Genomic DNA, 12,218 nt, shown 5'->3' with positions numbered 1-12,218 from the left:
GGCAGGTATAATCTATCCCGTTGCTGATAGTCAGTGGGTAAGTCCTGTCCATTGTGTCCCTAAGAAGGGAGGTATTACTGTTGTTCCTAATGATAAAGATGAATTGATCCCACAAAGAATTGTTACAAGTTATAGAATGGTAATTGATTTTCGTAAACTAAATAAAGCTACTAAAAAGAATTATTACCCTTTACCTTTTATTGATCAAATGCTAGAAAGATTATCCAAACATACACATTTTTTTGCTTTCTAGATGGTTACTCTGGTTTCTCTCAAATACCTGTGTCAAAAGAGGATCAAGAAAAGACCACCTTTACTTGTCCTTTCGGTACCTTTGCTTATAGACATATGCCTTTTCGTTTATGCAATGCACCTGCTACCTTTCAAAGATGCATGATGGCTATATTCTCTGATTTTTGTGAAAAGATGGTTGAGGTTTTCATGGATGATTTCTCCGTACATGGAACTTCTTTTGATGATTGCTTGAGCAACCTTGATCGAGTTTTACAGAGATATGAAGAAACTAATCTCATCTTGAATTGGGAGAAGTGCCACTTTATGGTTAATGAAGGTATTGTCTTGGGGCATAAAATTTCTGAAAGAGGTATAGAAGTTGATAAAGCTAAAGTTGATGCTATTGAATAGATGCCGTGTCCTAAGGACATAAAAGGTATAAGAAGTTTCCTTGGTCATGCCGGTTTTTATAGGAGGTTCATTAAATACTTCTCAAAAAATTCTAGGCCTCTGAATAATCTCTTACAAAAAGATGTTCCTTTTGTCTTTGATGATGATTGTGTAGAAGCATTTGAAATACTGGAGAAAGCTTTGATTTCTGCACCTATTGTTCAGCCACCTGATTGGAATGTACCGTTTGAAATTATGTGTGATGCTAGTGATTATGTTGTAGGTGCTGTTCTAGGACAAAGAGTTGATAAGAAATTAAATGGTATCCAATATGCTAGTAAAACTCTAGACAGTGCCCAGAGAAATTATGCTACTACTGAAAAAGAATTTTTAGCAGTTATATTTGCTTGTGATAGGTTCAGGCCTTATATTGTTGATTCTAAAGTAACTGTTCACACTGATCATGTTGCTATTAAATATCTTATGGAAAAGAAAGATGCTAAACCTAGACTTATTAGATGGGTTCTCTTACTACAAGAATTTGATTTGCGTATTATTGATAGAAAGGGAGCTGAGAACCCCATTGCAGACAACTTGTCTAGGTTAGAGAATGTTCTTGATGACCCACTACCTATTGATGATAGCTTTCCTGATGAACAATTAGCTGTCATAAATGCTTCTCGTACTGCTCCATGATATGCTCATTATGCTAATTACATTGTTGCTAAATTTATACAACCTAGCTTCACATACCAGCAAAAGAAAAAGTTTTTTCTATGATTTGAGACATTACTTTTGGGATGACCCACACCTTTATAAAGGAGTAGATGGTGTTATTACACGTTGTGTACCTGAGCATGAACAGGAAAAAATCCTATGTAAGTGTCACTCTGAGGCTTATGGAGGACACCACACTAGAGATAGAACTGCACATAAGGTATTGCAATCCGGTTTTTATTGGCCTACTCTCTTCAAGGATGCCCGTAAGTTTGTCTTGTCTTGTGATGAATGTCAAAGAATTTGTAATATTAGTAGATGTCAAGAAATGCCTATGAACTATTCACTTGTTATTGAACCATTTGATGTTCGGGGCTTTGATTATATGGGACCGTTTCCTTCCTCTAATGGGTATACACATATTTTAGTTGGTGTTGATTACGTAACTAAGTGGGTGGAAGTTATTCCAACTAGTAGTGTTGATCATAACACCTCTATTAAGATGCTTAAATAAGTTATTTTTCCGAGGTTTGGAGTTCCTAGATATTTAATGACTGATGGTGGTTCACATTTTATTCATGGTGCTTTTCATAAAATGCTTGATAAGTATGACATTAATCATAGAATTACATCTCCATACCACCCACAGTCTAGTGGTCAAGTAGAATTGAGTAATAGAGAGATCAAATTAGTTTTGCAAAAGACTGTTAATAGATCTAGAAAGATTTGGTCCAAGAAACTTGATGATGCATTATGGGCCTATAGAACTGCATATAAAAATCCTATGGGTATGTCTCCATATAAAATGGTTTATGGAAAAGCTTGTCACTTACCTCTCGAAGTAGAACATAAGGCATATTGGGCCATTAAAGAGATCAATTATGATTTCAAACTTGCCGGTGAGAAGAGGTTATTTGACATTAGCTCACTTGATGAATAGATAACCCAGGCCTGTGAGAATGCCAAACTGTTTAAAGAAAAGGTTAAAAGATGCCATGACAAAAGGATACAAAAGCGTGAGTTTAATGTAGGTGATTATGTTTTGCTATACAACTCTCGTTTAAGATTTTTTGCAGCAAAGCTTCTCTCTAAATGGGAAGGTTCGTACGTTTTCGAGGAGGTCTATCGTTCCGGTGCCATAAAAATCAACAACTTCGAAGGCACAAATCGGAAGGTAGTGAACAGTCAAAGAATCAAATATTATATCTCAGGTAACCCAATAAATGTTGAAACTAATGTTATTGAAACCGTAACCCCTGAGGAATACATAAGGGACACTTTCGAGAACGTTTCAGACTCCGAAAAGGAGTAGGTATGTGGTACGGTAAGTAAACCAACTCCAAAACAGTTCTAATAGCAATTTTTCTCTGTTTTGGAATATTTAAGAAAATAGGAAAATGAGAAGTAGTCTGGGAAGGACACGAGGCATCCACGAGGACGGAGGGTGCGCCCTACCCCCCTGGGAGCGCCCCCTGCCTCGTGGGCACCTCGTGTGCCCTCCGGACTCCTTTTTCTTGCACGATACTTCTTATGGTCGGTAAAAAATCATTATATAATCTCCCGAAGGTTTTGACCACCTTACCACACAAATATCCTCTGTTTTTGTTTCGAGCTATTTCTACCGCAGATTAGAGCAAGATGTCATATTAGGACTCCGGCAGAGAGAGCTATGTCTCACATCTCGTTGCTGACCCAAAGACCTATGGATCTATCTCCTTGTGGTCGAACTACGGATGATGAGGATCAATGATTCAAGTTCAGAGGAGGAGGATGTCCCTCTACCTCAACCTGGGGATATGCACGTGAAGTTCAAAAAGTCTAGTCTCCCTAAGAGGGCTAAACTGTCTCACAACCAATCTATTCCTTCTTGTTTTCGGCAGAAAAGCAAAGAAGATTTATGTGACAAGATCTTGAAGCTGGAATCGGAGGTGGATGATTTAAAGGAGGAAATTGCTCTTCTCGATTACAATATGAAGAAGCTGAAGGCACAATTGTCATCATCAACAACTCCATCATCACCACCTCCGAATAAGGAGACATAATCACATGGGTATGGGCACTACCCTTGGCAACTGCCAAGCTTGGGGGAGGTGCCCCGGTATCGTATCACTATCACACTCCTATCTTTACTGTTTTTCTTAGTTTGATCCTTTTGGTAATATCTTCATCTAGTAGAATAAAGTTTTAGTATGATTTAGTTTTAAGTTTTGCTTTATGACCCCCCCCTATGTAATCGAGTCTGTGAGCCATATATATAATAAAGATTAGTTTTGAGTCAAGGGCTTGATTATCTTGCTATGATCGTGGGGGAATAAAAGAAAAAGAAAGAATAGAAAGAAATAAAGAGATCATATTGATCTTATGTAGAGTAATGACTTCACATATAAAGAGTATGATGAATAAAAGTTGTTGAGAGTTGACAAACATATTTTTGGTCATCGTTGCAACTAATAGGAAGTAATAAAGAAAGAGAGGTTCTCACATATAAATATACTATCTTGGACATCTTTTATGATTGTGAGCACTCATTAAAATATGACATGCTAAAGAGTTGATGTTGGACAAGGAAGACAACGTAATGGGTTATGTTTTCTTATATCTGAAATAAAGTATCACTACTAGGGAAAAGCCTAGTATATTGTCATGGATTATCCAACATGTTGAGCTTGCCTTTCCCCCTCATGCCAGCCAAATTCTTTGCACCAAGTAGAGATACTACTTGTGCTTTCGAATACCCTTAGACCCAGTTTTTGCCATAAGAGTCCATCATATCTACCTATGGATTGAGTAAGATCCTTCAAGTATGTTGTCATTGTTGCATGCAATAAAAATTGCTCTCTAAATATGTATGATTTATTAGTGTGGAGAAAATAAGCTTTATACGATCTTGTGATGTGGAAGAAATAAAAGTGACGGACTGCATAATAAAGGTCCATATCACAAGTGGCAATATAAAGTGACATTCTTTCGCATTAAGATTTTGTGCATCCAACCATAAAAGCACATGACAACCTCTGCTTTCCTCTGCGAAGGGCCTATCTTTTACTTCTGTCTTATACCTTATACAAGAGTGATGGTGATCTTCACCTTTCCTTTTTACATTTTATCCTTGGGCAAGCACATTGTGTTGGAAAAATCCTGATATATATATCCAATTGGATGTAAGTTATCATGAACTATTATTGTTGACATTACCCTTGAGGTAAAATGTTGGGAGGCAACACTATAAGCCCCTACCTTTCTCTGTGTCCGATTAAAACTCCATAACCATAAGTATTGTGTGAGTGTTAGCAATTGTGAAAGACTAAATGATAGTTGAGTATGTGGACTTGCTGAAAAGCTCTTATATTGACTGTTTCCTATGTTATGATAAATTGCAATTGCCTCAATGACCGAGATCATAGTTTGTTAGTTTTCAATGAAGTTTCTGATTCATACTTGACATTGTGAATAGATTGTTACTTTAGCATAAGAAATCATATGACAATATATATATATATATATATATATATATATATATATATACATGTTGTTGTTATAAGAATGATCATGATACCCTCATGTCCATATTTTATTTTATCGACACCTCTATCTCTAAACATGTGGACATATTTTTCGTTATTGGCTTCCGCTTGAGGACAAGCGAAGTCTAAGCTTGGGGGAGTTGATACGTACATTTTGCATCATGCTTTTATGTCGATATTTATTGCATTATGGGTTGTTATTACACATTATGTCACAATACTTATGCCTATTCTCTCTTATTTTACAAATTTTACATGAAGAGGGAGAATGCCGGCGGCTGGAATTCTGGGCTGGAAAAGGAGCAAATATTAGAGACCTATTTTGCACAACTCCAAAAGTCCTGAAACTTCACGGAGGCACGTTTTGGAATATAAAAAATACTGGGGAAAGAATCAACCAGTTGGGGCCCACACCCTGGCCACGAGGGTGGGGCGCGCCCTACTCCCCTGGGCGTGCCCCCTGCCTCGTGGGCCCCCTAGCAGGCCTCCGGTGCCCATCTTCTGCTATATGAAGTCTTTCACCCTGGAAAAAATAAGGAGGAAGCTTTCGGAATGAAAAACCACTGCCATGAGGCGGAACCTCGCGAAACCAATCTAGGGCTCCAGCGGAGCTGTTCTGCCGGGGAAACATCCTCCGGGAGGGGGAAATCATCACCATCGTCATCACCATCGATCCTCTCAGTGGGAGGGGGTCAATCTCCATCAACATCTTCACCAGCACCATCTCCTCTCAAACCCTAGTTCATCTCTTGTATCCAATCTTTGTCTCAAAACCTCATATTGGTACGTGTGGGTTGCTAGTAGTGGTGATTACTCCTTGTAGTTGATGCTAGTTGGTTTATTTGGTGAAAGATCGTATGTTCATATCCTTTATGCATATTAATACCCCTCTGATTATGAACATGAATATGATTTGTGAGTAGTTACGTTTGTTCCTGAGGTCATGGGAGAAGTCTTGCTATAAGTAGTCATGTGAATTTGGTATTCGTTCGATATTTTGTTGAGATGTTGAAAGGATCGCGAAGAGGAGTCTAGAGGGGGGTGAATAGACTCTTAGAAAGAAAAGTTGCAGTTTTTAATTTCTTTAAGTTGAGGTGGAGTTTTAGCACAAGTTTAAACATTCACAATACATATCAAGCAAGCATGACAAGAGTATATGAGCAGCGTATAGTAAATCATGCAAGTTGCAAGAATGTAAAGGGATGGGATTTAAGTGTGCAAACACAATTGGAGACACGGAGATTTTTATCCGTGGTTCTAATAGGTGGCGCTATCGTACATCCACGTTGATGGAGATTTCAACCCACGAAGGGTAACAGTTGCGCGAGTCCACGAAGGGTCCACGAAGAAGCAACCTTGTCTATCCCACCATGGCCATCGCCCATGAAGGACTTGCCTCACTAGGGTAGATCTTCACGAAGTAGGCGATCTCCTTGCCCGTACAAACTCCTTGGTTCAACTCCACAATCTTGACGGAGGCTCCCAAGTGACACCTAGCCAATCTAGGAGACACCACTCTCTAAAAGGTAATAGATGGTGTGTTGATGATTAACTCCTTGCTCTTGTGCTTCAAATGATAGTCTCCCCAACACTCAGCTCTCTGTCATAGGATTTGATTTGGTGGAAAGAGGGTTTGAGTGGAAAGCAACTTGGGGAAGGCTAGAGATCAAGATTTATGTGGTTGGAATGGAATATCTTGACCTCAACACAAGTGTAGGTGGTTCTCTCTCAAAAAATGTGTGTTGGAAGCGTAGGCATGTTCTGATGGCTCTCTCCATGAATGAAGAGTGGGTGGAGGGGTATATATAGCCTCCACACAAAATCTAACCGTTACACACAAATCACCAAACTCGGTGGGACCGAATCAGTAAACTTGGTCAGATCAATTTAGTTCAAAATGTGAGCGTTAGGATTTTCCGTGGGACCGATATGATCAACTCGGTAGGACCGATGTGCCAGGGTTAGAGTAAAGCCTCATCTCGGTTTGACCGATTACACAAACTCGGTGGGACCGATTTGGGTAATTAGCAAAACAGAGAGTTGGCCAAGCAAACTCGGTGAGACCGATTGCATATTTCGGTGAGACCGAAATTACTACAATGGGCAATAGAGAGTTTACAAGCCCATCTCGGTGGCGCCGAATAGGAAATTTCTGGCAGTGGCTATGTCAAAGGAAACTCGGTGGCGCCGAATAGGAAATTTTTGAGGGGCCGAGTTTGACTTTTGGTTTGGGGCATATGTGGATGTGAGCAAGTAGTTGAGGGCTTTGGAGCATATCACTAAGCACTTTGAGCAAGCAAGTCATTAAGCAACACCTCATCACCTTTTAACAATATTGGCTTTCCTATGGACTCAATGTGATCTAGGATCACTAAAATAGAAAATGTAGAGTCCTGAGCTTTTAGCTTGAGCCAATCCTTTGTCCTTATCATCTTGAAGGGGTTCCACATCCTCTAGTCCACGCCACTCCATTGTTGAACTTATCTGAAACATACTAGATAAAAACATTAGTCCAACAAGAGATATGTTGACATTAATTACCAAAATCACCCAGGGAGCACTTGTGCTTTCAGATGTATGTTGTCTCTCCTCTAGTGGTGTTATGTGAACATTGACTACACGACACTTCACCATTGTTTGGGCCTAGAGGAAGGCATTGGGAAGTAATAAGTAGATGATGGATTGCTAGAGTGAAAGAATCTTAAACCCTAGTTTACGCGTTGCTTCGTAAGGGGCTGATTTGGGTCCATATGTTTCATGCTATGGTTACGTTTACCTTGATACTTCTTTTGTAGTTGCGGATGCTTGCAATAGGGGTTAATCATAAGAGGGATGCTTGTCCAAGGAAGGGCAGTACCCAAGCACCGGTCCACCCACATATCAAATTATCAAAGTAACGAACGCGAATCATATGAGCGTGATGAAAACTAGCTTGACGATAGTTCCCGTGTGTCCTCGGGAGCGTTTTCCTTCATATAAGAGTTTGTCCAGGCTTGTCCTTTGCTACAAAAAGGATTGGGCCATCTTGCTGCACCTTATTTACTTTCATTACTTGTCACCCGCTACAAATTACCTTATCACAAAACTATCTGTCACCGATAATTTCAATGCTTGCAGAGAATACCTTATTGAAAACCGCTTGTCATTTCCTTCTGCTCCTCATTGGGTTCGACACTCTTACTTATTGAAAGGACTATGATAGATCCCCTATACTTGTGGGTCATCATCCTTCACCGTAGGTGCTATGGATAGGATTTGGCTCCACATAGTGCTTGTGTTCATGGTACCAAGCATGGATATTTTCCCCCAATACTTCGAGCCCTTTTACTCAATTACACAAATAGGATTCACGCATGTGGTCAACAAATCATTACAAAAAAATACATCCTCATGGGTTGAGAATGCCGGATCTCTTGTCTTGGGCCCCTGTTTTTTTAGTGTCGTATGATTGTTCAACATTGTAGAAAGAGCAATTGACATCACTCATTTCATACGTTGAAGGATCTTGATCATCATTTATCATATCTATCATGAATGAGTCCTTAAGATGCATCACAATGAGACTACCGTCCTAAAATTGATCTACAAATGCATATGGTGCAAGAAAAAACAAGGAAATTTTGGTCCGGACGTCCCTCAAACTGTTGTTGGGCAACAACGGCGGAGATGCCCAACATTGTCCACGACTGTTCGAGTTGTGATGACTCATACTTCATCTCCAAGGAGGCGTCCTCTTATACCCGCATGAAATCATGCATCCCCCTCCATTGTGAAGGAGGAATGATGTCGAACGCATGTGTGGCAGATGGCACTGAAGCAGATGCGTCAAACAACATCTGGACATCATCCTTCTTTGCGTTCTCAGCAACTTCCTTCTCCGCCTTCTCCCAGGCCCACTGCCCCACATGTTGCACCCTCCAGGTATGATCTCTGCCTTTTACACGATGCTAGGAGTCCCATGGACTCTGTCGAGCGATGCTCCACGATGCGGTTAGCTGGTGAAGCAGGCATCAACGGCTAGGATGGAAGAGTAAGTTGGCAGAGCAGACGTCGGAGTAAGGGGAACGACGCGTATGTGGGTAGGGAGAACGAACCCGAGAGGAACTGATGGTCAATTTGGTTGATTTGGTCCATTTGAAGGGTTTTGGGTGGGTTTGCCCTGTCAGATTTGACGTGGTAGACCCATTCAGGAGCTTCCGCGCGGCTCCAAATCTGCCACACATGTGAGATGGATTTGAGCGCTGTCAGACAACCCGAACGTATGAGCTGAATTTGGAGGGTCCAATTAGATGGCATTTTTTCGCTCGTGGCTTATAGGGAAGAAGTGGGGGTCCGGTTGAAGATGCTAGTACTCAAGTTGAAATGGCGGGAAGGCGCAATCGGGGAGACAGGTGGGCTAGCAGCGCCTGGCCCCCTAACATCATAAATTTAGTATTAATTTACTCGTGAACAATGCATAATTATTAATTGTCTGGTGCTAAAAGTCTATTTCTCTATGCTTTGGCCCTCCCTAGCTTATTTTAGCGCGATGCTAGGGGCCGATCGATGGGCCCAATTTCGGCTAGTTCTTGCGCGTGCTTCAGATTTGGCAGGCTCCAACCGCTGGATCCCGCACCGTACATCATCTTCCTCTCTCGTTCCGCTTCATCGTCGGGGCTCCCTCATGTCATCATCACCGCGTTTGATGGTGATGCGTGTGTGGTCCACTTGGAAGCATCGGCAGCCACTGGTTATAGCAACTCACATTGTCTTTTCCAGCAAAATCATGTCGCCGATCTGCCCATGCACAACAACCATCGAAGGAACACTGTCGCAGCAAAAGAAATCATGCAAATATTCCTCGTCCTTCTACCAGTATGCCGGCAGCCAATTATAGCTTTGTCCCGTGCTGGTTGCAGCACCTTTGCTGGCGACCATCGCATGTCCCGGTGGCGCTATTGCTAGCTCACTATGTTGGTTGCAGCATCTCCACACAGTAGTTCCAACATTCGACTGTGTTGGTTCCAGCATCGACACGATCTCGCGGCCCTGGTCACAGCATCTCCGCACGCCTGTTCCAGCACCCCGCATGCCAATTCCAGCATAAGCATGCACCGGGTCCAGTATCAAATACCAGTTTGTTGCATCGTCGCGCTCGCCGTTTGCAACGCATCATGCGGCGGTTTGTAGCATCCCTGTGCGCCGCTCCCAGCACCGCATCTCGCTAGTTGTAGCACCCAAAAAATGGCATGCTAGTGTCACCCGCCGGTGAGCTGCCGCTCATGGTAGTGCACGACGTCATTGCCCTCGTAGCAGCTCACAACACGTCGTTGTCGTCAACTGACCACCGCACGGCTGGCCTGGCTTGCCGTAGTCGTGGAATCAGGGTCGCCATCGCCCCGACAGGAAGGGCATCGGCCTCATCGTTGCCATGCAGCCCCGCCCCATAGCACCGAAATCAAGGGGCTCGCACGCGTCCTCTTTAATTCTTCTACGGGACGTCTAGCAACAATGTATAGTTGCTCACGTGCAGTCGGGTTGAGGACGATGCCACAACATGCGAGATCACGAGATGGCCATGGTCGCACAAGGGAGAAAGGGGATGTGAAGGAGAACGATAGGCTCACATGCTCGATCGTGAAAAAGATAAGGCAAAAAAGAGGAAAGCGGTGGTGCAAGCCCCACAAGACGCGTGCATCATGGGAGGCGACAGGCGCAACGCTTGGCCGGTCGGTCGGAGCAAAATGTTTACACTATTTTATATATCTAAATAGTTAATCTTCACTATCTCTATTATCTTAACATGCACAAATGTCACCTCATCAAAAACCCGTCACAACATGAATAATAAGTTTCTCATTATGTTCTCATGCGCACATCCCTTCTCACCACACATGCCACCACATCAAAGGTTCACTCAACATGCATGGGATTTATTTCATTATGTTATGCCACTTATATTCAAAATATTTTTGGACTACACAATAATCTAATACAATACATAAAACTTATTTTAAATTTTAATTCATATTTATTAATTCAATTATGTGTGTTTTAATCGCTTCCCTAGTTTTAACAGCACTCGGCCCCGATCTAACTTTTGGGCTCCGCCAATTGGGAGGCGACCGGGGCTTTGAACGGGCACTAGGACCCCCCATGCGAGCGGAGCGGATGCAGGCGCGAGGAAACGGGGAGGGACGTTGGAGTGGAGACCAGAGAGAAGTGAGAGCGCCTTTAACCGCCACCAGTCAACCCAACTACCAGAGCAGTTAACACGATCCTGTTATTCGGATAACCGAGAGCTGTGACGATCCGCGCATTGTTCTCTCTTTCACCTCTCATCAGCAGCTATGCCCTCCCTTCTATTTAAACGCGTAGGTTTCTGGTGTTGAGATCCAAGCTAACACTCCATATCTAACATTCCACATTCAGTACACTCCTGGAGTGTTAGATATGGATAGAAGACAGGCAACCACGTGCATCCTCTTACTAATCGTGTTACTTGGTAATTTTGCTTCCGCAGCAGGTTCGTGTTCCGGATCTCCGTTTACCTGACTATACAGTACTATTACGGTGTGTTTATTTGATCACAAGGTAGAGGCGCATGGTGGAATTTGAGTATTTGACGTGATTTTCTTCTTCCCCTCTGTTAAATTCCTGTCGTTCTTATCACCGTGTGTGTGTGAATTTGCTTGCGCAGACGACGACTATTGCTGGGAAGAATACAATGAGAGCGCATTATGCTTTGGTTTCGTCTGCAAGGCAGAGTGCTGGCTGAACGCGAAACTGGAATATGCGGGCACAAAACCAAGTGTCAAGGGATACAAGTGTACGGGATCAAAACTGAAACACCGTTGTCACTGCTATTATTGTGTACCGTGGTCCAACTAGAAAGATAATCTCACGTTCTTTGTTTCTTCAATCTTAGCATCATGTTTACCAGTATGTATCACCGTGAACGGTGTATTTAGTTCTGTCTCGGTAGGTATAATCAATAGAAGTTAGTAGTTCATCCGTTATTACTCTATATATTTGCCAGTTGTCCTTTTGTGCTTCGGTGCTACCACTAATAATTTAGTTTTGCTTTGACTAATATATATACAATGGGATTGTCGTTCCTCTGCTTCGGATCTCATTAACTTTAATGACATTGAGTTACTTGCTCTATATAATCAGACATGCGACGTTTGTCATCTAATTTGTGTACCAGGTTAAAGCATCTCCAATTGTACTGTGCAAATACCCCCTCCTCCTTAGACCTCCATGAACGTATCCGCGGACAAGAAACGGCCACCTCTATATGTCAGCTCGTGCAGTTGCACACCCACCATTGCAGACCTTAGATGCATGCAAATAGATGCATGTATCTTTCTT

The 12,218-nt window shown here is 42.2% G+C and overlaps 1 long non-coding RNA gene across 1 annotated transcript; it reads left to right on the top strand.

Moving 5' to 3' along the window:
* Positions 1-11,232: 11,232 nt before the first annotated feature.
* Positions 11,233-11,963, top strand: LOC119293709. The gene is made up of 2 exons (XR_005143188.1): positions 11,233-11,370; positions 11,545-11,963. It is a non-coding gene; the product is annotated as an uncharacterized LOC119293709 (long non-coding RNA).
* The last annotated feature ends 255 nt before the right edge of the window (positions 11,964-12,218 follow it).

Source organism: Triticum dicoccoides, chromosome 4B, assembly GCF_002162155.2.
Source record: "Triticum dicoccoides isolate Atlit2015 ecotype Zavitan chromosome 4B, WEW_v2.0, whole genome shotgun sequence".
NCBI lineage: Eukaryota > Viridiplantae > Streptophyta > Magnoliopsida > Poales > Poaceae > Triticum > Triticum dicoccoides.
The sequence above is the reverse complement of the archived record's forward strand: the minus strand, read 5'-3'. Positions and strand labels throughout refer to the sequence as shown.